The 25674-nt window shown below is 45.7% G+C and overlaps 10 non-coding genes and 1 pseudogene across 10 annotated transcripts; all 11 read left to right on the plus strand.

The window, feature by feature from the left end:
• Positions 1-1369: 1369 nt before the first annotated feature.
• On the plus strand, positions 1370-1560 carry LOC130334693 (U2 spliceosomal RNA). Its single transcript, XR_008876458.1, has one exon. It is a non-coding gene; the product is annotated as a U2 spliceosomal RNA (small nuclear RNA).
• A 2099-nt stretch (positions 1561-3659) lies between these two features.
• On the plus strand, positions 3660-3850 carry LOC130334662 (U2 spliceosomal RNA). The gene has a single exon (XR_008876430.1). It is a non-coding gene; the product is annotated as a U2 spliceosomal RNA (small nuclear RNA).
• A 2198-nt stretch (positions 3851-6048) lies between these two features.
• On the plus strand, positions 6049-6239 carry LOC130334663 (U2 spliceosomal RNA). The gene has a single exon (XR_008876431.1). It is a non-coding gene; the product is annotated as a U2 spliceosomal RNA (small nuclear RNA).
• A 2084-nt stretch (positions 6240-8323) lies between these two features.
• Positions 8324-8514, plus strand: LOC130334664 (U2 spliceosomal RNA). Its single transcript, XR_008876432.1, has one exon. It is a non-coding gene; the product is annotated as a U2 spliceosomal RNA (small nuclear RNA).
• Positions 8515-10604: 2090 nt separating this feature from the next.
• Positions 10605-10795, plus strand: LOC130334665 (U2 spliceosomal RNA). Its single transcript, XR_008876433.1, has one exon. It is a non-coding gene; the product is annotated as a U2 spliceosomal RNA (small nuclear RNA).
• Positions 10796-12871: 2076 nt separating this feature from the next.
• On the plus strand, positions 12872-12982 carry LOC130334721 (U2 spliceosomal RNA; annotated as a pseudogene).
• Positions 12983-14433: 1451 nt separating this feature from the next.
• Positions 14434-14622, plus strand: LOC130334708 (U2 spliceosomal RNA). Its single transcript, XR_008876472.1, has one exon. It is a non-coding gene; the product is annotated as a U2 spliceosomal RNA (small nuclear RNA).
• Positions 14623-16688: 2066 nt separating this feature from the next.
• Positions 16689-16879, plus strand: LOC130334667 (U2 spliceosomal RNA). The gene has a single exon (XR_008876434.1). It is a non-coding gene; the product is annotated as a U2 spliceosomal RNA (small nuclear RNA).
• Positions 16880-18977: 2098 nt separating this feature from the next.
• On the plus strand, positions 18978-19168 carry LOC130334668 (U2 spliceosomal RNA). Its single transcript, XR_008876435.1, has one exon. It is a non-coding gene; the product is annotated as a U2 spliceosomal RNA (small nuclear RNA).
• A 2090-nt stretch (positions 19169-21258) lies between these two features.
• LOC130334669 (U2 spliceosomal RNA) lies at positions 21259-21449 on the plus strand. Its single transcript, XR_008876436.1, has one exon. It is a non-coding gene; the product is annotated as a U2 spliceosomal RNA (small nuclear RNA).
• A 2087-nt stretch (positions 21450-23536) lies between these two features.
• LOC130334670 (U2 spliceosomal RNA) lies at positions 23537-23727 on the plus strand. The gene has a single exon (XR_008876437.1). It is a non-coding gene; the product is annotated as a U2 spliceosomal RNA (small nuclear RNA).
• The last annotated feature ends 1947 nt before the right edge of the window (positions 23728-25674 follow it).

Below are 25674 nucleotides of genomic sequence, written 5' to 3' on the forward strand. Positions count from 1 at the left end.
CTTTGAGATCTATACTTTAGACTGTATCTAAACCTGCTCCAACATGGACTGACATTCTGGCCTACTTTCAGCCGATGCGACTTGTCTGTCGCTGAACAGTCGCTTTTTATGTATTCAGCACCTATGTATAATGTTGTAAAAATGCTCTAGAAGCTAAAGTCGCAGAAATGTCACACATATTTGGCCTGCAACTTTCTGTGCGACAAATTCAGACAGGAAAAATCAGTATAAATCCTTAGAAAATTATCCCCCAGTGTCTCCATCTGCTGGCGGTATTGAATAAGCATTGCTGCACTGATGGGGTATGCATTAGACGAAAAAAAAGAAGAAAAAGAAGAATAATACGCCCAGAAAAGAGGCGAAAAGGAGAAAAACGTAAAAAAACGTGAAAAAAAAGTAAGAGGAAGAGAAGGGAAAAAAAGGTGGAAATGGGTTTAAAAGTGATTTCGGCGGAGAAATATATATATATATATATATATATATATATATATATATACGCGCACACACACACATATATATAAACGTATTCTCCGTTGAGATATTGCAGCCGCTGCTGTGTCCAGGCCCAGGAGCCTTAGCACTGTGCTGTGATGTCACTCAATACCACTGACATCACTAGGTGTAAACAACATCTCTCCTTTGCTGTGTATGTGACTATGGAGCTGTTTGGTGATGTCGTCTATTATGGCCTTCATAGAAGCAACAGGAGATTGTTGCATCCATCTAGAACCCTCAGAACTACAGAGCTATGATGTCACTCACTTCCACAGGCCTTGCAGAGTGTAAACAACAACAACCCAGCTTTGTTGTGTATGTAACCATAGGGATTTGTGATGTCACCTAGAACCTTCACAGCAGCGACAGCTTTATGAGGAGCATCAGCACTGCTCTGCCTGAGCAGAACCATCACCGCCATAGGTTGTCAAATAACCCGGGTTTAACCCACACAGGTAAGTCCAATGGGGTGCAGGCATGTCCTATATGCTTACAGCTTCCCGTGGGTGTTGGTTTGATACCGTTTGGGGACAGCCAAGGAGGCATCTGCAGGCAACAAAGGTAGGTGTGTGCTTGTGTGTGTGTTTCCTATGCAGATCCTAAGCCCAGTGTCACATGCAAGTAGGAGGAGTAAGAAGGGTTCCTGGCAAATCCGGGTTATGGATTGCATTTAAAAAGGCCCCGTGGGAGTGCAATGGGCCCCTGTCTTGCTGCTTAGCAATAATGGTATGGGTTTAGGTTCTGCTGTGTGTACTGGTGGTTGACTGCCCCCCAGCCCAGAGTGTGCATGGAAAATTGTCTGGCAGCCTCCCTGACAGCAAGCAGTGATAGTGCCCATGAAGGGCACCTTGTTGGGCCCGCCCCTTTCACGGTTATCGCTTCTCGGCCTTTTGGCTAAGATCAAGTGTAGTATCTGTTCTTATCAGTTTAATATCTGATACGTCCCCTATCTGGGGACCATATATTAAATGGATTTTTGAGAACGGGGGCCGATTTCGAAGCTTGCTTCCGTCGCCCTATGCATTGACCCGATATGGCAATATCTTCGGGTACAGTGCACCACCCCCTTACAGGGTTAAAAAGAAAGATTCCTACTTTCATTGCTACCTGCTTGCTGGCTAGCCAGCTAGCCAGCCCTGTGGGCCTTGCTGCTGCTGCAGCCAAAAAACAAAAGGTGGTGCTGCTGCTGCTTCTGCTGCTTCTGCTTCTGCTTGTGTCTGGCCGCTGTTGGAGCGTCCAGGCACAGGACTTCTGCTGCTGCTGACTAAATGGCCTCCTTAATTGGATCATTTGAGTAGCCAGCACACCTGTGCAGGTAGGGCATGACATGATAGGCAGCTGCCTTGATAGCGGGTGGGTGCTGAATGTTCCTAATTGACAAAATAAGATTAATGCTTATGAAGAAATATAAAATCTCATCCCTTCCCCAATATCGCGCCACACCCCTACCCCTTAATTCCCTGGTTGAACTTGATGGACATATGTCTTTTTTCGACCGTACTAACTATGTAACTATGTAACATAACATGGGGGGGGGGGGGGTCTCCTGGCTGTTCACACAGGTGTGTCATTGCTGTACATTGACCATGCATTGCTTCTGTGGTATTGCAAAGGCAAAGACAAATGCTTCCAGCCATCCATTGCACTAATGGATTGGTCATCAGCTGGCTGTCTATGTCCCGCATCAATATAGACCAAAGTACAGAGGGTTAGGCTATGCTATTGTGCACCTACCTGATGCATCAGAAGGTGCGAGGCCCTTGCTAAATTCTGTGCACAGACTTTGAGATCTATACTTTAGACTGTATCTAAACCTGCTCCAACATGGACTGACATTCTGGCCTACTTTCAGCCGATGCGACTTGTCTGTCGCTGAACAGTCGCTTTTTATGTATTCAGCACCTATGTATAATGTTGTAAAAATGCTCTAGAAGCTAAAGTCGCAGAAATGTCACACATATTTGGCCTGCAACTTTCTGTGCGACAAATTCAGACAGGAAAAATCAGTATAAATCCTTAGAAAATTATCCCCCAGTGTCTCCATCTGCTGGCGGTATTGAATAAGCATTGCTGCACTGATGGGGTATGCATTAGACGAAAAAAAAGAAGAAAAAGAAGAATAATACGCCCAGAAAAGAGGCGAAAAGGAGAAAAACGTAAAAAAACGTGAAAAAAAAGTAAGAGGAAGAGAAGGGAAAAAAAGGTGGAAATGGGTTTAAAAGTGATTTCGGCGGAGAAATATATATATATATATATATATATATATATATATATATATATATATATATATACGCGCACACACACACATATATATAAACGTATTCTCCGTTGAGATATTGCAGCCGCTGCTGTGTCCAGGCCCAGGAGCCTTAGCACTGTGCTGTGATGTCACTCAATACCACTGACATCACTAGGTGTAAACAACATCTCTCCTTTGCTGTGTATGTGACTATGGAGCTGTTTGGTGATGTCGTCTATTATGGCCTTCATAGAAGCAACAGGAGATTGTTGCATCCATCTAGAACCCTCAGAACTACAGTGCTATGATGTCACTCACTTCCACAGGCCTTGCAGAGTGTAAACAACAACAACCCAGCTTTGTTGTGTATGTAACCATAGGGATTTGTGATGTCACCTAGAACCTTCACAGCAGCGACAGCTTTATGAGGAGCATCAGCACTGCTCTGCCTGAGCAGAACCATCACCGCCATAGGTTGTCAAATAACCCGGGTTTAACCCACACAGGTAAGTCCAATGGGGTGCAGGCATGTCCTCTATGCTTACAGCTTCCCGTGGGTGTTGGTTTGATACCGTTTGGGGACAGCCAAGGAGGCATCTGCAGGCAACAAAGGTAGGTGTGTGCTTGTGTGTGTGTTTCCTATGCAGATCCTAAGCCCAGTGTCACATGCAAGTAGGAGGAGTAAGAAGGGTTCCTGGCAAATCCGGGTTATGGATTGCATTTAAAAAGGCCCCGTGGGAGTGCAATGGGCCCCTGTCTTGCTGCTTAGCAATAATGGTATGGGTTTAGGTTCTGCTGTGTGTACTGGTGGTTGACTGCCCCCCAGCCCAGAGTGTGCATGGAAAATTGTCTGGCAGCCTCCCTGACAGCAAGCAGTGATAGTGCCCATGAAGGGCACCTTGTTGGGCCCGCCCCTTTCACGGTTATCGCTTCTCGGCCTTTTGGCTAAGATCAAGTGTAGTATCTGTTCTTATCAGTTTAATATCTGATACGTCCCCTATCTGGGGACCATATATTAAATGGATTTTTGAGAACGGGGGCCGATTTCGAAGCTTGCTTCCGTCGCCCTATGCATTGACCCGATATGGCAGTATCTTCGGGTACAGTGCACCACCCCCTTACAGGGTTAAAAAGAAAGATTCCTACTTTCATTGCTACCTGCTTGCTGGCTAGCCAGCTAGCCAGCCCTGTGGGCCTTGCTGCTGCTGCAGCCAAAAAACAAAAGGTGGTGCTGCTGCTGCTTCTGCTTCTGCTTGTGTCTGGCCGCTGTTGGAGCGTCCAGGCACAGGACTTCTGCTGCTGCTGACTAAATGGCCTCCTTAATTGGATCATTTGAGTAGCCAGCACACCTGTGCAGGTAGGGCATGACATGATAGGCAGCTGCCTTGATAGCGGGTGGGTGCTGAATGTTCCTAATTGACAAAATAAGATTAATGCTTATGAAGAAATATAAAATCTCATCCCTTCCCCAATATCGCGCCACACCCCTACCCCTTAATTCCCTGGTTGAACTTGATGGACATATGTCTTTTTTCGACCGTACTAACTATGTAACTATGTAACATAACATGGGGGGGGGGGGGGGTCTCCTGGCTGTTCACACAGGTGTGTCATTGCTGTACATTGACCATGCATTGCTTCTGTGGTATTGCAAAGGCAAAGACAAATGCTTCCAGCCATCCATTGCACTAATGGATTGGTCATCAGCTGGCTGTCTATGTCCCGCATCAATATAGACCAAAGTACAGAGGGTTAGGCTATGCTATTGTGCACCTACCTGATGCATCAGAAGGTGCGAGGCCCTTGCTAAATTCTGTGCACAGACTTTGAGATCTATACTTTAGACTGTATCTAAACCTGCTCCAACATGGACTGACATTCTGGCCTACTTTCAGCCGATGCGACTTGTCTGTCGCTGAACAGTCGCTTTTTATGTATTCAGCACCTATGTATAATGTTGTAAAAATGCTCTAGAAGCTAAAGTCGCAGAAATGTCACACATATTTGGCCTGCAACTTTCTGTGCGACAAATTCAGACAGGAAAAATCAGTATAAATCCTTAGAAAATTATCCCCCAGTGTCTCCATCTGCTGGCGGTATTGAATAAGCATTGCTGCACTGATGGGGTATGCATTAGACGAAAAAAAAGAAGAAAAAGAAGAATAATACGCCCAGAAAAGAGGCGAAAAGGAGAAAAACGTAAAAAAACGTGAAAAAAAAGTAAGAGGAAGAGAAGGGAAAAAAAGGTGGAAATGGGTTTAAAAGTGATTTCGGCGGAGAAATATATATATATATATATATATATATATATATATATACGCGCACACACACACATATATATAAACGTATTCTCCGTTGAGATATTGCAGCCGCTGCTGTGTCCAGGCCCAGGAGCCTTAGCACTGTGCTGTGATGTCACTCAATACCACTGACATCACTAGGTGTAAACAACATCTCTCCTTTGCTGTGTATGTGACTATGGAGCTGTTTGGTGATGTCGTCTATTATGGCCTTCATAGAAGCAACAGGAGATTGTTGCATCCATCTAGAACCCTCAGAACTACAGTGCTATGATGTCACTCACTTCCACAGGCCTTGCAGAGTGTAAACAACAACAACCCAGCTTTGTTGTGTATGTAACCATAGGGATTTGTGATGTCACCTAGAACCTTCACAGCAGCGACAGCTTTATGAGGAGCATCAGCACTGCTCTGCCTGAGAAGAAATATAAAATCTCATCCCTTCCCCAATATCGCGCCACACCCCTACCCCTTAATTCCCTGGTTGAACTTGATGGACATATGTCTTTTTTCGACCGTACTAACTATGTAACTATGTAACTATGTAACCATCACCGCCATAGGTTGTCAAATAACCCGGGTTTAACCCACACAGGTAAGTCCAATGGGGTGCAGGCATGTCCTCTATGCTTACAGCTTCCCGTGGGTCTTGGTTTGATACCGTTTGGGGACAGCCAAGGAGGCATCTGCAGGCAACAAAGGTAGGTGTGTGCTTGTGTGTGTGTTTCCTATGCAGATCCTAAGCCCAGTGTCACATGCAAGTAGGAGGAGTAAGAAGGGTTCCTGGCAAATCCGGGTTATGGATTGCATTTAAAAAGGCCCCGTGGGAGTGCAATGGGCCCCTGTCTTGCTGCTTAGCAATAATGGTATGGGTTTAGGTTCTGCTGTGTGTACTGGTGGTTGACTGCCCCCCAGCCCAGAGTGTGCATGGAAAATTGTCTGGCAGCCTCCCTGACAGCAAGCAGTGATAGTGCCCATGAAGGGCACCTTGTTGGGCCCGCCCCTTTCACGGTTATCGCTTCTCGGCCTTTTGGCTAAGATCAAGTGTAGTATCTGTTCTTATCAGTTTAATATCTGATACGTCCCCTATCTGGGGACCATATATTAAATGGATTTTTGAGAACGGGGGCCGATTTCGAAGCTTGCTTCCGTCGCCCTATGCATTGACCCGATATGGCAGTATCTTCGGGTACAGTGCACCACCCCCTTACAGGGTTAAAAAGAAAGATTCCTACTTTCATTGCTACCTGCTTGCTGGCTAGCCAGCTAGCCAGCCCTGTGGGCCTTGCTGCTGCTGCAGCCAAAAAACAAAAGGTGGTGCTGCTGCTGCTTCTGCTTCTGCTTGTGTCTGGCCGCTGTTGGAGCGTCCAGGCACAGGACTTCTGCTGCTGCTGACTAAATGGCCTCCTTAATTGGATCATTTGAGTAGCCAGCACACCTGTGCAGGTAGGGCATGACATGATAGGCAGCTGCCTTGATAGCGGGTGGGTGCTGAATGTTCCTAATTGACAAAATAAGATTAATGCTTATGAAGAAATATAAAATCTCATCCCTTCCCCAATATCGCGCCACACCCCTACCCCTTAATTCCCTGGTTGAACTTGATGGACATATGTCTTTTTTCGACCGTACTAACTATGTAACTATGTAACATAACATGGGGGGGGGGGGGGTCTCCTGGCTGTTCACACAGGTGTGTCATTGCTGTACATTGACCATGCATTGCTTCTGTGGTATTGTAAAGGCAAAGACAAATGCTTCCAGCCATCCATTGCACTAATGGATTGGTCATCAGCTGGCTGTCTATGTCCCGCATCAATATAGACCAAAGTACAGAGGGTTAGGCTATGCTATTGTGCACCTACCTGATGCATCAGAAGGTGCGAGGCCCTTGCTAAATTCTGTGCACAGACTTTGAGATCTATACTTTAGACTGTATCTAAACCTGCTCCAACATGGACTGACATTCTGGCCTACTTTCAGCCGATGCGACTTGTCTGTCGCTGAACAGTCGCTTTTTATGTATTCAGCACCTATGTATAATGTTGTAAAAATGCTCTAGAAGCTAAAGTCGCAGAAATGTCACACATATTTGGCCTGCAACTTTCTGTGCGACAAATTCAGACAGGAAAAATCAGTATAAATCCTTAGAAAATTATCCCCCAGTGTCTCCATCTGCTGGCGGTATTGAATAAGCATTGCTGCACTGATGGGGTATGCATTAGACGGAAAAAAAGAAGAAAAAGAAGAATAATACGCCCAGAAAAGAGGCGAAAAGGAGAAAAACGTAAAAAAACGTGAAAAAAAAGTAAGAGGAAGAGAAGGGAAAAAAAGGTGGAAATGGGTTTAAAAGTGATTTCGGCGGAGAAATATATATATATATATATATATATATATATATATATATATATATATACGCGCACACACACACATATATATAAACGTATTCTCCGTTGAGATATTGCAGCCGCTGCTGTGTCCAGGCCCAGGAGCCTTAGCACTGTGCTGTGATGTCACTCAATACCACTGACATCACTAGGTGTAAACAACATCTCTCCTTTGCTGTGTATGTGACTATGGAGCTGTTTGGTGATGTCGTCTATTATGGCCTTCATAGAAGCAACAGGAGATTGTTGCATCCATCTAGAACCCTCAGAACTACAGTGCTATGATGTCACTCACTTCCACAGGCCTTGCAGAGTGTAAACAACAACAACCCAGCTTTGTTGTATATGTAACCATAGGGATTTGTGATGTCACCTAGAACCTTCACAGCAGCGACAGCTTTATGAGGAGCATCAGCACTGCTCTGCCTGAGCAGAACCATCACCGCCATAGGTTGTCAAATAACCCGGGTTTAACCCACACAGGTAAGTCCAATGGGGTGCAGGCATGTCCTCTATGCTTACAGCTTCCCGTGGGTGTTGGTTTGATACCGTTTGGGGACAGCCAAGGAGGCATCTGCAGGCAACAAAGGTAGGTGTGTGCTTGTGTGTGTGTTTCCTATGCAGATCCTAAGCCCAGTGTCACATGCAAGTAGGAGGAGTAAGAAGGGTTCCTGGCAAATCCGGGTTATGGATTGCATTTAAAAAGGCCCCGTGGGAGTGCAATGGGCCCCTGTCTTGCTGCTTAGCAATAATGGTATGGGTTTAGGTTCTGCTGTGTGTACTGGTGGTTGACTGCCCCCCAGCCCAGAGTGTGCATGGAAAATTGTCTGGCAGCCTCCCTGACAGCAAGCAGTGATAGTGCCCATGAAGGGCACCTTGTTGGGCCCGCCCCTTTCACGGTTATCGCTTCTCGGCCTTTTGGCTAAGATCAAGTGTAGTATCTGTTCTTATCAGTTTAATATCTGATACGTCCCCTATCTGGGGACCATATATTAAATGGATTTTTGAGAACGGGGGCCGATTTCGAAGCTTGCTTCCGTCGCCCTATGCATTGACCCGATATGGCAGTATCTTCGGGTACAGTGCACCACCCCCTTACAGGGTTAAAAAGAAAGATTCCTACTTTCATTGCTACCTGCTTGCTGGCTAGCCAGCTAGCCAGCCCTGTGGGCCTTGCTGCTGCTGCAGCCAAAAAACAAAAGGTGGTGCTGCTGCTGCTTCTGCTGCTTCTGCTTCTGCTTGTGTCTGGCCGCTGTTGGAGCGTCCAGGCACAGGACTTCTGCTGCTGCTGATTAAATGGCCTCCTTAATTGGATCATTTGAGTAGCCAGCACACCTGTGCAGGTAGGGCATGACATGATAGGCAGCTGCCTTGATAGCGGGTGGGTGCTGAATGTTCCTAATTGGCAAAATAAGATTAATGCTTATGAAGAAATATAAAATCTCATCCCTTCCCCAATATCGCGCCACACCCCTACCCCTTAATTCCCTGGTTGAACTTGATGGACATATGTCTTTTTTCGACCGTACTAACTATGTAACTATGTAACATAACATGGGGGGGGGGGGGTCTCCTGGCTGTTCACACAGGTGTGTCATTGCTGTACATTGACCATGCATTGCTTCTGTGGTATTGCAAAGGCAAAGACAAATGCTTCCAGCCATCCATTGCACTAATGGATTGGTCATCAGCTGGCTGTCTATGTCCCGCATCAATATAGACCAAAGTACAGAGGGTTAGGCTATGCTATTGTGCACCTACCTGATGCATCAGAAGGTGCGAGGCCCTTGCTAAATTCTGTGCACAGACTTTGAGATCTATACTTTAGACTGTATCTAAACCTGCTCCAACATGGACTGACATTCTGGCCTACTTTCAGCCGATGCGACTTGTCTGTCGCTGAACAGTCGCTTTTTATGTATTCAGCACCTATGTATAATGTTGTAAAAATGCTCTAGAAGCTAAAGTCGCAGAAATGTCACACATATTTGGCCTGCAACTTTCTGTGCGACAAATTCAGACAGGAAAAATCAGTATAAATCCTTAGAAAATTATCCCCCAGTGTCTCCATCTGCTGGCGGTATTGAATAAGCATTGCTGCACTGATGGGGTATGCATTAGACGAAAAAAAAGAAGAAAAAGAAGAATAATACGCCCAGAAAAGAGGCGAAAAGGAGAAAAACGTAAAAAAACGTGAAAAAAAAGTAAGAGGAAGAGAAGGGAAAAAAAGGTGGAAATGGGTTTAAAAGTGATTTCGGCGGAGAAATATATATATATATATATATATATATATATATATATATATATATACGCGCACACACACACATATATATAAACGTATTCTCCGTTGAGATATTGCAGCCGCTGCTGTGTCCAGGCCCAGGAGCCTTAGCACTGTGCTGTGATGTCACTCAATACCACTGACATCACTAGGTGTAAACAACATCTCTCCTTTGCTGTGTATGTGACTATGGAGCTGTTTGGTGATGTCGTCTATTATGGCCTTCATAGAAGCAACAGGAGATTGTTGCATCCATCTAGAACCCTCAGAACTACAGTGCTATGATGTCACTCACTTCCACAGGCCTTGCAGAGTGTAAACAACAACAACCCAGCTTTGTTGTGTATGTAACCATAGGGATTTGTGATGTCACCTAGAACCTTCACAGCAGCGACAGCTTTATGAGGAGCATCAGCACTGCTCTGCCTGAGCAGAACCATCACCGCCATAGGTTGTCAAATAACCCGGGTTTAACCCACACAGGTAAGTCCAATGGGGTGCAGGCATGTCCTCTATGCTTACAGCTTCCCGTGGGTGTTGGTTTGATACCGTTTGGGGACAGCCAAGGAGGCATCTGCAGGCAACAAAGGTAGGTGTGTGCTTGTGTGTGTGTTTCCTATGCAGATCCTAAGCCCAGTGTCACATGCAAGTAGGAGGAGTAAGAAGGGTTCCTGGCAAATCCGGGTTATGGATTGCATTTAAAAAGGCCCCGTGGGAGTGCAATGGGCCCCTGTCTTGCTGCTTAGCAATAATGGTATGGGTTTAGGTTCTGCTGTGTGTACTGGTGGTTGACTGCCCCCCAGCCCAGAGTGTGCATGGAAAATTGTCTGGCAGCCTCCCTGACAGCAAGCAGTGATAGTGCCCATGAAGGGCACCTTGTTGGGCCCGCCCCTTTCACGGTTATCGCTTCTCGGCCTTTTGGCTAAGATCAAGTGTAGTATCTGTTCTTATCAGTTTAATATCTGATACGTCCCCTATCTGGGGACCATATATTAAATGGATTTTTGAGAACGGGGGCCGATTTCGAAGCTTGCTTCCGTCGCCCTATGCATTGACCCGATATGGCAGTATCTTCGGGTACAGTGCACCACCCCCTTACAGGGTTAAAAAGAAAGATTCCTACTTTCATTGCTACCTGCTTGCTGGCTAGCCAGCTAGCCAGCCCTGTGGGCCTTGCTGCTGCTGCAGCCAAAAAACAAAAGGTGGTGCTGCTGCTGCTTCTGCTTCTGCTTGTGTCTGGCCGCTGTTGGAGCGTCCAGGCACAGGACTTCTGCTGCTGCTGACTAAATGGCCTCTTTAATTGGATCATTTGAGTAGCCAGCACACCTGTGCAGGTACGGCATGACATGATAGGCAGCTGCCTTGATAGCGGGTGGGTGCTGAATGTTCCTAATTGACAAAATAAGATTAATGCTTATGAAGAAATATAAAATCTCATCCCTTCCCCAATATCGCGCCACACCCCTACCCCTTAATTCCCTGGTTGAACTTGATGGACATATGTCTTTTTTCGACCGTACTAACTATGTAACTATGTAACATAACATGGGGGGGGGGGGGTCTCCTGGCTGTTCACACAGGTGTGTCATTGCTGTACATTGACCATGCATTGCTTCTGTGGTATTGCAAAGGCAAAGACAAATGCTTCCAGCCATCCATTGCACTAATGGATTGGTCATCAGCTGGCTGTCTATGTCCCGCATCAATATAGACCAAAGTACAGAGGGTTAGGCTATGCTATTGTGCACCTACCTGATGCATCAGAAGGTGCGAGGCCCTTGCTAAATTCTGTGCACAGACTTTGAGATCTATACTTTAGACTGTATCTAAACCTGCTCCAACATGGACTGACATTCTGGCCTACTTTCAGCCGATGCGACTTGTCTGTCGCTGAACAGTCGCTTTTTATGTATTCAGCACCTATGTATAATGTTGTAAAAATGCTCTAGAAGCTAAAGTCGCAGAAATGTCACACATATTTGGCCTGCAACTTTCTGTGCGACAAATTCAGACAGGAAAAATCAGTATAAATCCTTAGAAAATTATCCCCCAGTGTCTCCATCTGCTGGCGGTATTGAATAAGCATTGCTGCACTGATGGGGTATGCATTAGACGAAAAAAAAGAAGAAAAAGAAGAATAATACGCCCAGAAAAGAGGCGAAAAGGAGAAAAACGTAAAAAAACGTGAAAAAAAAGTAAGAGGAAGAGAAGGGAAAAAAAGGTGGAAATGGGTTTAAAAGTGATTTCGGCGGAGAAATATATATATATATATATATATATATATATATATATATACGCGCACACACACACATATATATAAACGTATTCTCCGTTGAGATATTGCAGCCGCTGCTGTGTCCAGGCCCAGGAGCCTTAGCACTGTGCTGTGATGTCACCTCAATACCACTGACATCACTAGGTGTAAACAACATCTCTCCTTTGCTGTGTATGTGACTATGGAGCTGTTTGGTGATGTTGTCTATTATGGCCTTCATAGAAGCAACAGGAGATTGTTGCATCCATCTAGAACCCTCAGAACTACAGTGCTATGATGTCACTCACTTCCACAGGCCTTGCAGAGTGTAAACAACAACAACCCAGCTTTGTTGTGTATGTAACCATAGGGATTTGTGATGTCACCTAGAACCTTCACAGCAGCGACAGCTTTATGAGGAGCATCAGCACTGCTCTGCCTGAGCAGAACCATCACCGCCATAGGTTGTCAAATAACCCGGGTTTAACCCACACAGGTAAGTCCAATGGGGTGCAGGCATGTCCTCTATGCTTACAGCTTCCCGTGGGTGTTGGTTTGATACCGTTTGGGGACAGCCAAGGAGGCATCTGCAGGCAACAAAGGTAGGTGTGTGCTTGTGTGTGTGTTTCCTATGCAGATCCTAAGCCCAGTGTCACATGCAAGTAGGAGGAGTAAGAAGGGTTCCTGGCAAATCCGGGTTATGGATTGCATTTAAAAAGGCCCCGTGGGAGTGCAATGGGCCCCTGTCTTGCTGCTTAGCAATAATGGTATGGGTTTAGGTTCTGCTGTGTGTACTGGTGGTTGACTGCCCCCCAGCCCAGAGTGTGCATGGAAAATTGTCTGGCAGCCTCCCTGACAGCAAGCAGTGATAGTGCCCATGAAGGGCACCTTGTTGGGCCCGCCCCTTTCACGGTTATCGCTTCTCGGCCTTTTGGCTAAGATCAAGTGTAGTATTTGCTTGCTTGATCTGGCTGGAAGGTGCCCGGGGTACCCGCTCCTTTTCCCTGGGGGATCGTTCCATCTTTTGGTGGGACTAAACCCCCTTGCTGACATCAGGGTAGCGGCTTAGTCCCCGGGCAACGAGGAGCGATCACCACCTACCTGCTTGCAGTAGGGGAGGTGTTTTGTTCTGCGATGGAGGAGGCTGGCAAGACAGAAGATCCTGCTGTAGGTGTACCTAGCTACGCCAGACTACGAAATGGAGTTCGTGTTACTCTTTTGGACCCTGAGAAGAAGGAGAGAGGCTTATTTTTCGTAGTGGAAGAGATTTTGTTCAAGCTCTTTGAGCTGAAGAAGGAACAGATATTATCCATGCTGGAATTTCCAAGAAGTGGTATCTTTGACGTGGTTCTGGTTTCGGAGGAGGACTGTGGTACGTTCTGCAATAAAGCATTGCTGTGGAAGTCGCACCCTGTGTTGGGAGGGGTAGAGATTACTCCCCATTTTCCGAAGCAGGAAAGACTTCTAACTGTAAGGATGTACAGTCCGTATATCCCAGAAGAGGAGATTGTTTTGTTCCTTTCCAGATTCTGTGAGGAGGTGAAGCCAAAAGGCAAGATATATAATCAATTCGGTCTTTGGACGACGAAGTGGAAATTTCAAGTAAAGTTTCAGAAAGGACCTGATGGAAGGCTAATGTATCCGCCTGGTCGTTTTAAGATTGGTACAGTTAATGGGGACCTGTTCTTTTCTGGCATGGACGACTTTTGTCGAAAGTGTAAGAAGTACGGGCATAGGAAAGATTTCTGCGACATCTTGTGGTGCTATAAATGTCAAGGAGAAGGCCATGAACCAGAAGCATGTAAAGAAAAGAAAAAATGTCACCTATGTGGTGATGAGGGGCATCTGGTAGGCACGTGTCCTAAGAGGAAGAAGAAGAAGAAAAAGGAGGGTATGAAAAGAAATAGAGAGGAGGAAATTGAGGTGAGTGAAGAACCGGAAGGGGAAGAAGCTCCAACTAGAAAAGTGGTGGAGGAGAAGAAAAGGAAAGAAAATGAAGAAGATGAATTTATACCGGTAAGGTATGGAGGCTCTCTTGATGTTGTTTTCGAGAGTGTGACAAATAAAGAGAAAAAGGCCTTTGACAAGGATTTGGGTAGTCTAAAAGAAAGATTGGGATACAAAATCAATGAAGCAAGGGATAAAGTTTATCGTTCGTTTCACGCAGATGTGGATAGATTTGTGGAAACATACAAAGTTCCGGCGTGGCTGGCGGTTCCAGCTAAAAGTGAGATGCAGAGAGGTGCAATAACTTGTGGTTTCCTAGAGTTCTTGATGGTTTTTGCATGGAGAAGAGGAATGACCTTTTGGTAATTCTCTTTGGTGAAATATTGCATGGTTAGTTTTGGTTAAATATTTTTTTATGTTTTAAATATGGTTTCTTTTATTGTTAAAAAAAGATAAAGAAATAAAGAAAAACGGGTTTTCCTGATGATGAACAAAAAAAAATCAAGCTCAAATAAGAACTTAGAGCTCTGATGGAGTTCTGAGGGTTAACTTAAAAAAAAAAAAAATCTGTTCTTATCAGTTTAATATCTGATACGTCCCCTATCTGGGGACCATATATTAAATGGATTTTTGAGAACGGGGGCCGATTTCGAAGCTTGCTTCCGTCGCCCTATGCATTGACCCGATATGGCAGTATCTTCGGGTACAGTGCACCACCCCCTTACAGGGTTAAAAAGAAAGATTCCTACTTTCATTGCTACCTGCTTGCTGGCTAGCCAGCTAGCCAGCCCTGTGGGCCTTGCTGCTGCTGCAGCCAAAAAACAAAAGGTGGTGCTTCTGCTTCTGCTTGTGTCTGGCCGCTGTTGGAGCGTCCAGGCACAGGACTTCTGCTGCTGCTGACTAAATGGCCTCCTTAATTGGATCATTTGAGTAGCCAGCACACCTGTGCAGGTAGGGCATGACATGATAGGCAGCTGCCTTGATAGCGGGTGGGTGCTGAATGTTCCTAATTGACAAAATAAGATTAATGCTTATGAAGAAATATAAAATCTCATCCCTTCCCCAATATCGCGCCACACCCCTACCCCTTAATTCCCTGGTTGAACTTGATGGACATATGTCTTTTTTCGACCGTACTAACTATGTAACTATGTAACATAACATGGGGGGGGGGGTCTCCTGGCTGTTCACACAGGTGTGTCATTGCTGTACATTGACCATGCATTGCTTCTGTGGTATTGCAAAGGCAAAGACAAATGCTTCCAGCCATCCATTGCACTAATGGATTGGTCATCAGCTGGCTGTCTATGTCCCGCATCAATATAGACCAAAGTACAGAGGGTTAGGCTATGCTATTGTGCACCTACCTGATGCATCAGAAGGTGCGAGGCCCTTGCTAAATTCTGTGCACAGACTTTGAGATCTATACTTTAGACTGTATCTAAACCTGCTCCAACATGGACTGACATTCTGGCCTACTTTCAGCCGATGCGACTTGTCTGTCGCTGAACAGTCGCTTTTTATGTATTCAGCACCTATGTATAATGTTGTAAAAATGCTCTAGAAGCTAAAGTCGCAGAAATGTCACACATATTTGGCCTGCAACTTTCTGTGCGACAAATTCAGACAGGAAAAATCAGTATAAATCCTTAGAAAATTATCCACCAGTGTCTCCATCTGCTGGCGGTATTGAATAAGCATTGCTGCACTGATGGGGTATGCATTAGACGAAAAAAAAGAAGAAAAAGAAGAATAATACGCCCAGAAAAGAGGCGAAAAGGAGAAAAACGTAAAAAAACGTGAAAAAAAAGTAAGAGGAAGAGAAGGGAAAAAAAGGTGGAAATGGGTTTAAAAGTGATTTCGGCGGAGAAATATATATATATATATATATATATATATATATATATATATATACGCGCACACACACATATATATAAACGTATTCCCCGTTGAGATATTGCAGCCGCTGCTGTGTCCAGGCCCAGGAGCCTTAGCACTGTGCTGTGATGTCACTCAATACCACTGACATCACTAGGTGTAAACAACATCTCTCCTTTGCTGTGTATGTGACTATGGAGCTGTTTGGTGATGTCGTCTATTATGGCCTTCATAGAAGCAACAGGAGATTGTTGCATCCATCTAGAACCCTCAGAACTACAGTGCTATGATGTCACTCACTTCCACAGGCCTTGCAGAGTGTAAACAACAACAACCCAGCTTTGTTGTGTATGTAACCATAGGGATTTGTGATGTCACCTAGAACCTTCACAGCAGCAACAGCTTTATGAGGAGCATCAGCACTGCTCTGCCTGAGCAGAACCATCACCGCCATAGGTTGTCAAATAACCCGGGTTTAACCCACACAGGTAAGTCCAATGGGGTGCAGGCATGTCCTCTATGCTTACAGCTTCCCGTGGGTGTTGGTTTGATACCGTTTGGGGACAGCCAAGGAGGCATCTGCAGGCAACAAAGGTAGGTGTGTGCTTGTGTGTGTGTTTCCTATGCAGATCCTAAGCCCAGTGTCACATGCAAGTAGGAGGAGTAAGAAGGGTTCCTGGCAAATCCGGGTTATGGATTGCATTTAAAAAGGCCCCGTGGGAGTGCAATGGGCCCCTGTCTTGCTGCTTAGCAATAATGGTATGGGTTTAGGTTCTGCTGTGTGTACTGGTGGTTGACTGCCCCCCAGCCCAGAGTGTGCATGGAAAATTGTCTGGCAGCCTCCCTGACAGCAAGCAGTGATAGTGCCCATGAAGGGCACCTTGTTGGGCCCGCCCCTTTCACGGTTATCGCTTCTCGGCCTTTTGGCTAAGATCAAGTGTAGTATCTGTTCTTATCAGTTTAATATCTGATACGTCCCCTATCTGGGGACCATATATTAAATGGATTTTTGAGAACGGGGGCCGATTTCGAAGCTTGCTTCCGTCGCCCTATGCATTGACCCGATATGGCAGTATCTTCGGGTACAGTGCACCACCCCCTTACAGGGTTAAAAAGAAAGATTCCTACTTTCATTGCTACCTGCTTGCTGGCTAGCCAGCTAGCCAGCCCTGTGGGCCTTGCTGCTGCTGCAGCCAAAAAACAAAAGGTGGTGCTGCTGCTGCTTCTGCTGCTTCTGCTTCTGCTTGTGTCTGGCCGCTGTTGGAGCGTCCAGGCACAGGACTTCTGCTGCTGCTGACTAAATGGCCTCCTTAATTGGATCATTTGAGTAGCCAGCACACCTGTGCAGGTAGGGCATGACATGATAGGCAGCTGCCTTGATAGCGGGTGGGTGCTGAATGTTCCTAATTGACAAAATAAGATTAATGCTTATGAAGAAATATAAAATCTCATCCCTTCCCCAATATCGCGCCACACCCCTACCCCTTAATTCCCTGGTTGAACTTGATGGACATATGTCTTTTTTCGACCGTACTAACTATGTAACTATGTAACATAACATGGGGGGGGGGGTCTCCTGGCTGTTCACACAGGTGTGTCATTGCTGTACATTGACCATGCATTGCTTCTGTGGTATTGCAAAGGCAAAGACAAATGCTTCCAGCCATCCATTGCACTAATGGATTGGTCATCAGCTGGCTGTCTATGTCCCGCATCAATATAGACCAAAGTACAGAGGGTTAGGCTATGCTATTGTGCACCTACCTGATGCATCAGAAGGTGCGAGGCCCTTGCTAAATTCTGTGCACAGACTTTGAGATCTATACTTTAGACTGTATCTAAACCTGCTCCAACATGGATTGACATTCTGGCCTACTTTCAGCCGATGCGACTTGTCTGTCGCTGAACAGTCGCTTTTTATGTATTCAGCACCTATGTATAATGTTGTAAAAATGCTCTAGAAGCTAAAGTCGCAGAAATGTCACACATATTTGGCCTGCAACTTTCTGTGCGACAAATTCAGACAGGAAAAATCAGTATAAATCCTTAGAAAATTATCCCCCAGTGTCTCCATCTGCTGGCGGTATTGAATAAGCATTGCTGCACTGATGGGGTATGCATTAGACGAAAAAAAAGAAGAAAAAGAAGAATAATACGCCCAGAAAAGAGGCGAAAAGGAGAAAAACGTAAAAAAACGTGAAAAAAAAGTAAGAGGAAGAGAAGGGAAAAAAAGGTGGAAATGGGTTTAAAAGTGATTTCGGCGGAGAAATATATATATATATATATATATATATATATATATATATATATATATACGCGCACACACACACATATATATAAACGTATTCTCCGTTGAGATATTGCAGCCGCTGCTGTGTCCAGGCCCAGGAGCCTTAGCACTGTGCTGTGATGTCACTCAATACCACTGACATCACTAGGTGTAAACAACATCTCTCCTTTGCTGTGTATGTGACTATGGAGCTGTTTGGTGATGTCGTCTATTATGGCCTTCATAGAAGCAACAGGAGATTGTTGCATCCATCTAGAACCCTCAGAACTACAGTGCTATGATGTCACTCACTTCCACAGGCCTTGCAGAGTGTAAACAACAACAACCCAGCTTTGTTGTGTATGTAACCATAGGGATTTGTGATGTCACCTAGAACCTTCACAGCAGCGACAGCTTTATGAGGAGCATCAGCACTGCTCTGCCTGAGCAGAACCATCACCGCCATAGGTTGTCAAATAACCCGGGTTTAACCCACACAGGTAAGTCCAATGGGGTGCAGGCATGTCCTCTATGCTTACAGCTTCCCGTGGGTGTTGGTTTGATACCGTTTGGGGACAGCCAAGGAGGCATCTGCAGGCAACAAAGGTAGGTGTGTGCTTGTGTGTGTGTGTGTGTGTTTCCTATGCAGATCCTAAGCCCAGTGTCACATGCAAGTAGGAGGAGTAAGAAGGGTTCCTGGCAAATCCGGGTTATGGATTGCATTTAAAAAGGCCCCGTGGGAGTGCAATGGGCCCCTGTCTTGCTGCTTAGCAATAATGGTATGGGTTTAGGTTCTGCTGTGTGTACTGGTGGTTGACTGCCCCCCAGCCCAGAGTGTGCATGGAAAATTGTCTGGCAGCCTCCCTGACAGCAAGCAGTGATAGTGCCCATGAAGGGCACCTTGTTGGGCCCGCCCCTTTCACGGTTATCGCTTCTCGGCCTTTTGGCTAAGATCAAGTGTAGTATCTGTTCTTATCAGTTTAATATCTGATACGTCCCCTATCTGGGGACCATATATTAAATGGATTTTTGAGAACGGGGGCCGATTTCGAAGCTTGCTTCCGTCGCCCTATGCATTGACCCGATATGGCAGTATCTTCGGGTACAGTGCACCACCCCCTTACAGGGTTAAAAAGAAAGATTCCTACTTTCATTGCTACCTGCTTGCTGGCTAGCCAGCTAGCCAGCCCTGTGGGCCTTGCTGCTGCTGCAGCCAAAAAACAAAAGGTGGTGCTGCTGCTGCTTCTGCTGCTTCTGCGTCTGCTTGTGTCTGGCCGCTGTTGGAGCGTCCAGGCACAGGACTTCTGCTGCTGCTGACTAAATGGCCTCCTTAATTGGATCATTTGAGTAGCCAGCACACCTGTGCAGGTAGGGCATGACATGATAGGCAGCTGCCTTGATAGCGGGTGGGTGCTGAATGTTCCTAATTGACAAAATAAGATTAATGCTTATGAAGAAATATAAAATCTCATCCCTTCCCCAATATCGCGCCACACCCCTACCCCTTAATTCCCTGGTTGAACTTGATGGACATATGTCTTTTTTCGACCGTACTAACTATGTAACTATGTAACATAACATGGGGGGGGGGGGGGGGGGTCTCCTGGCTGTTCACACAGGTGTGTCATTGCTGTACATTGACCATGTATTGCTTCTGTGGTATTGCAAAGGCAAAGACAAATGCTTCCAGCCATCCATTGCACTAATGGATTGGTCATCAGCTGGCTGTCTATGTCCCGCATCAATATAGACCAAAGTACAGAGGGTTAGGCTATGCTATTGTGCACCTACCTGATGCATCAGAAGGTGCGAGGCCCTTGCTAAATTCTGTGCACAGACTTTGAGATCTATACTTTAGACTGTATCTAAACCTGCTCCAACATGGACTGACATTCTGGCCTACTTTCAGCCGATGCGACTTGTCTGTCGCTGAACAGTCGCTTTTTATGTATTCAGCACCTATGTATAATGTTGTAAAAATGCTCTAGAAGCTAAAGTCGCAGAAATGTCACACATATTTGGCCTGCAACTTTCTGTGCGACAAATTCAGACAGGAAAAATCAGTATAAATCCTTAGAAAATTATCCCCCAGTGTCTCCATCTGCTGGCGGTATTGAATAAGCATTGCTGCACTGATGGGGTATGCATTAGACGAAAAAAAAGAAGAAAAAGAAGAATAATACGCCCAGAAAAGAGGCGAAAAGGAGAAAAACGTAAAAAAACGTGAAAAAAAAGTAAGAGGAAGAGAAGGGAAAAAAAGGTGGAAATGGGTTTAAAAGTGATTTCGGCGGAGAAATATATATATATATATATATATATATATATATATATATATACGCGCACACACACACATATATATAAACGTATTTCCCGTTGAGATATTGCAGCCGCTGCTGTGTCCAGGCCCAGGAGCCTTAGCACTGTGCTGTGATGTCACTCAATACCACTGACATCACTAGGTGTAAACAACATCTCTCCTTTGCTGTGTATGTGACTATGGAGCTGTTTGGTGATGTCGTCTATTATGGCCTTCATAGAAGCAACAGGAGATTGTTGCATCCATCTAGAACCCTCAGAACTACAGTGCTATGATGTCACTCACTTCCACAGGCCTTGCAGAGTGTAAACAACAACAACCCAGCTTTGTTGTGTATGTAACCATAGGGATTTGTGATGTCACCTAGAACCTTCACAGCAGCGACAGCTTTATGAGGAGCATCAGCACTGCTCTGCCTGAGCAGAACCATCACCGCCATAGGTTGTCAAATAACCCGGGTTTAACCCACACAGGTAAGTCCAATGGGGTGCAGGCATGTCCTCTATGCTTACAGCTTCCCGTGGGTGTTGGTTTGATACCGTTTGGGGACAGCCAAGGAGGCATCTGCAGGCAACAAAGGTAGGTGTGTGCTTGTGTGTGTGTTTCCTATGCAGATCCTAAGCCCAGTGTCACATGCAAGTAGGAGGAGTAAGAAGGGTTCCTGGCAAATCCGGGTATGGATTGCATTTAAAAAGGCCCCGTGGGAGTGCAATGGGCCCCTGTCTTGCTGCTTAGCAATAATGGTATGGGTTTAGGTTCTGCTGTGTGTACTGGTGGTTGACTGCCCCCCAGCCCAGAGTGTGCATGGAAAATTGTCTGGCAGCCTCCCTGACAGCAAGCAGTGATAGTGCCCATGAAGGGCACCTTGTTGGGCCCGCCCCTTTCACGGTTATCGCTTCTCGGCCTTTTGGCTAAGATCAAGTGTAGTATCTGTTCTTATCAGTTTAATATCTGATACGTCCCCTATCTGGGGACCATATATTAAATGGATTTTTGAGAACGGGGGCCGATTTCGAAGCTTGCTTCCGTCGCCCTATGCATTGACCCGATATGGCAGTATCTTCGGGTACAGTGCACCACCCCCTTACAGGGTTAAAAAGAAAGATTCCTACTTTCATTGCTACCTGCTTGCTGGCTAGCCAGCTAGCCAGCCCTGTGGGCCTTGCTGCTGCTGCAGCCAAAAAACAAAAGGTGGTGCTGCTGCTGCTTCTGCTGCTTCTGCTTGTGTCTGGCCGCTGTTGGAGCGTCCAGGCACAGGACTTCTGCTGCTGCTGACTAAATGGCCTCCTTAATTGGATCATTTGAGTAGCCAGCACACCTGTGCAGGTAGGGCATGACATGATAGGCAGCTGCCTTGATAGCGGGTGGGTGCTGAATGTTCCTAATTGACAAAATAAGATTAATGCTTATGAAGAAATATAAAATCTCATCCCTTCCCCAATATCGCGCCACACCCCTACCCCTTAATTCCCTGGTTGAACTTGATGGACATATGTCTTTTTTCGACCGTACTAACTATGTAACTATGTAACATAACATGGGGGGGGGGGGGGGTCTCCTGGCTGTTCACACAGGTGTGTCATTGCTGTACATTGACCATGCATTGCTTCTGTGGTATTGCAAAGGCAAAGACAAATGCTTCCAGCCATCCATTGCACTAATGGATTGGTCATCAGCTGGCTGTCTATGTCCCGCATCAATATAGACCAAAGTACAGAGGGTTAGGCTATGCTATTGTGCACCTACCTGATGCATCAGAAGGTGCGAGGCCCTTGCTAAATTCTGTGCACAGACTTTGAGATCTATACTTTAGACTGTATCTAAACCTGCTCCAACATGGACTGACATTCTGGCCTACTTTCAGCCGATGCGACTTGTCTGTCGCTGAACAGTCGCTTTTTATGTATTCAGCACCTATGTATAATGTTGTAAAAATGCTCTAGAAGCTAAAGTCGCAGAAATGTCACACATATTTGGCCTGCAACTTTCTGTGCGACAAATTCAGACAGGAAAAATCAGTATAAATCCTTAGAAAATTATCCCCCAGTGTCTCCATATGCTGGCGGTATTGAATAAGCATTGCTGCACTGATGGGTGTTCATTAGACGAAAAAAAAGAAGAAAAAGAAGAATAATACGCCCAGAAAAGAGGCGAAAAGGAGAAAAACGTAAAAAAACGTGAAAAAAAAGTAAGAGGAAGAGAAGGGAAAAAAAGGTGGAAATGGGTTTAAAAGTGATTTCGGCGGAGAAATATATATATATATATATATATATATATATATATATATATATATATACGCGCACACACACACATATATATAAACGTATTCCCCGTTGAGATATTGCAGCCGCTGCTGTGTCCAGGCCCAGGAGCCTTAGCACTGTGCTGTGATGTCACTCAATACCACTGACATCACTAGGTGTAAACAACATCTCTCCTTTGCTGTGTATGTGACTATGGAGCTGTTTGGTGATGTCGTCTATTATGGCCTACATAGAAGCAACAGGAGATTGTTGCATCCATCTAGAACCCTCAGAACTACAGTGCTATGATGTCACTCACTTCCACAGGCCTTGCAGAGTGTAAACAACAACAACCCAGCTTTGTTGTGTATGTAACCATAGGGATTTGTGATGTCACCTAGAACCTTCACAGCAGCGACAGCTTTATGAGGAGCATCAGCACTGCTCTGCCTGAGCAGAACCATCACCGCCATAGGTTGTCAAATAACCCGGGTTTAACCCACACAGGTAAGTCCAATGGGGTGCAGGCATGTCCTCTATGCTTACAGCTTCCCGTGGGTGTTGGTTTGATACCGTTTGGGGACAGCCAAGGAGGCATCTGCAGGCAACAAAGGTAGGTGTGTGCTTGTGTGTGTGTTTCCTATGCAGATCCTAAGCCCAGTGTCACATGCAAGTAGGAGGAGTAAGAAGGGTTCCTGGCAAATCCGGGTTATGGATTGCATTTAAAAAGGCCCCGTGGGAGTGCAATGGGCCCCTGTCTTGCTGCTTAGCAATAATGGTATGGGTTTAGGTTCTGCTGTGTGTACTGGTGGTTGACTGCCCCCCAGCCCAGAGTGTGCATGGAAAATTGTCTGGCAGCCTCCCTGACAGCAAGCAGTGATAGTGCCCATGAAGGGCACCTTGTTGGGCCCGCCCCTTTCACGGTTATCGCTTCTCGGCCTTTTGGCTAAGATCAAGTGTAGTATCTGTTCTTATCAGTTTAATATCTGATACGTCCCCTATCTGGGGACCATATATTAAATGGATTTTTGAGAACGGGGGCCGATTTCGAAGCTTGCTTCCGTCGCCCTATGCATTGACCCGATATGGCAGTATCTTCGGGTACAGTGCACCACCCCCTTACAGGGTTAAAAAGAAAGATTCCTACTTTCATTGCTACCTGCTTGCTGGCTAGCCAGCTAGCCAGCCCTGTGGGCCTTGCTGCTGCTGCAGCCAAAAAACAAAAGGTGGTGCTGCTGCTGCTTCTGCTGCTTCTGCTTCTGCTTGTGTCTGGCCGCTGTTGGAGCGTCCAGGCACAGGACTTCTGCTGCTGCTGACTAAATGGCCTCCTTAATTGGATCATTTGAGTAGCCAGCACACCTGTGCAGGTAGGGCATGACATGATAGGCAGCTGCCTTGATAGCGGGTGGGTGCTGAATGTTCCTAATTGACAAAATAAGATTAATGCTTATGAAGAAATATAAAATCTCATCCCTTCCCCAATATCGCGCCACACCCCTACCCCTTGATTCCCTGGTTGAACTTGATGGACATATGTCTTTTTTCGACCGTACTAACTATGTAACTATGTAACATAACATGGGGGGGGGGGGGGGGTCTCCTGGCTGTTCACACAGGTGTGTCATTGCTGTACATTGACCATGCATTGCTTCTGTGGTATTGCAAAGGCAAAGACAAATGCTTCCAGCCATCCATTGCACTAATGGATTGGTCATCAGCTGGCTGTCTATGTCCCGCATCAATATAGACCAAAGTACAGAGGGTTAGGCTATGCTATTGTGCACCTACCTGATGCATCAGAAGGTGCGAGGCCCTTGCTAAATTCTGTGCACAGACTTTGAGATCTATACTTTAGACTGTATCTAAACCTGCTCCAACATGGACTGACATTCTGGCCTACTTTCAGCCGATGCGACTTGTCTGTCGCTGAACAGTCGCTTTTTATGTATTCAGCACCTATGTATAATGTTGTAAAAATGCTCTAGAAGCTAAAGTCGCAGAAATGTCACACATATTTGGCCTGCAACTTTCTGTGCGACAAATTCAGACAGGAAAAATCAGTATAAATCCTTAGAAAATTATCCCCCAGTGTCTCCATCTGCTGGCGGTATTGAATAAGCATTGCTGCACTGATGGGGTATGCATTAGACGAAAAAAAAGAAGAAAAAGAAGAATAATACGCCCAGAAAAGAGGCGAAAAGGAGAAAAACGTAAAAAAACGTGAAAAAAAAGTAAGAGGAAGAGAAGGGAAAAAAAGGTGGAAATGGGTTTAAAAGTGATTTCGGCGGAGAAATATATATATATATATATATATATATATATATATATATATATATACGCGCACACACACGTATTCTCCGTTGAGATATTGCAGCCGCTGCTGTGTCCAGGCCCAGGAGCCTTAGCACTGTGCTGTGATGTCACTCAATACCACTGACATCACTAGGTGTAAACAACATCTCTCCTTTGCTGTGTATGTGACTATGGAGCTGTTTGGTGATGTCGTCTATTATGGCCTTCATAGAAGCAACAGGAGATTGTTGCATCCATCTAGAACCCTCAGAACTACAGTGCTATGATGTCACTCACTTCCACAGGCCTTGCAGAGTGTAAACAACAACAACCCAGCTTTGTTGTGTATGTAACCATAGGGATTTGTGATGTCACCTAGAACCTTCACAGCAGCGACAGCTTTATGAGGAGCATCAGCACTGCTCTGCCTGAGCAGAACCATCACCGCCATAGGTTGTCAAATAACCCGGGTTTAACCCACACAGGTAAGTCCAATGGGGTGCAGGCATGTCCTCTATGCTTACAGCTTCCCGTGGGTGTTGGTTTGATACCGTTTGGGGACAGCCAAGGAGGCATCTGCAGGCAACAAAGGTAGGTGTGTGCTTGTGTGTGTGTTTCCTATGCAGATCCTAAGCCCAGTGTCACATGCAAGTAGGAGGAGTAAGAAGGGTTCCTGGCAAATCCGGGTTATGGATTGCATTTAAAAAGGCCCCGTGGGAGTGCAATGGGCCCCTGTCTTGCTGCTTAGCAATAATGGTATGGGTTTAGGTTC

This window comes from Hyla sarda, unplaced genomic scaffold (assembly GCF_029499605.1).
Source record: "Hyla sarda isolate aHylSar1 unplaced genomic scaffold, aHylSar1.hap1 scaffold_440, whole genome shotgun sequence".
NCBI classification, from domain to species: domain Eukaryota; kingdom Metazoa; phylum Chordata; class Amphibia; order Anura; family Hylidae; genus Hyla; species Hyla sarda.